This window comes from Galeopterus variegatus, unplaced genomic scaffold, assembly GCF_000696425.1.
Source record: "Galeopterus variegatus unplaced genomic scaffold, G_variegatus-3.0.2 Scaffold2428, whole genome shotgun sequence".
Taxonomy (NCBI): domain Eukaryota; kingdom Metazoa; phylum Chordata; class Mammalia; order Dermoptera; family Cynocephalidae; genus Galeopterus; species Galeopterus variegatus.
This window is the reverse complement of record NW_007728539.1, coordinates 1-611: the sequence shown is the minus strand read 5'-3', so window position 1 is coordinate 611 and position 611 is coordinate 1.

Here is a 611-nt window from a genome sequence, read left to right as displayed (position 1 = left end):
CCCCAAATTCACCGCTACTGCCTCCCGCTCCTCCTCCCCCTCCCTTCCCTTCCCCTCCTCCACCGGTACCGGGAGCACGCATGCGCTGCTGAGGCAAACCAACAGGACTTCAGGCCCCGGGCCCACCGGTGGGGCGCCACTCACCGGGAGCGCGCACGCGGCGGCTGCCAGATTTCCTTCGCGCTCTCGCTCTTTGGGGTTTCCTTTTTTGAACTGGTAGCCGCAAGCCGACTCTGTGATTGCGCTCCTTCCCGGCGCATGCGTCTTCCGTAACCCCGCGGGCGCCGACGGCCTGCAGAGGCTCCGCGTTCGCCCCTCCCCTCACTCTCCCTTTCCCCGGCGCGTCTCGGCGCGCATGCGACTTGCCCCGTTAGGCCGTACGGAGCCGCGCCAGGGGAGCCCAGGAGCCTGAGGAGACTCCTGCTCGCTGGGGTCGCGCGTCTGCGCGTTCCGCGGCTGCCGCCGGGCGCCGAACAAAGCCGGGATCTCCCGGCTCCCCTTCCCGCACCGGCCGAGAGGGCGCCGTGTACTGGATAGCCGGGGAGGTGGGGCCGGCCCGGGGAGCGTTAGCGTTAGGTGCAGGCGGCTTTGGCTTTCGCCCTGGATGCCGA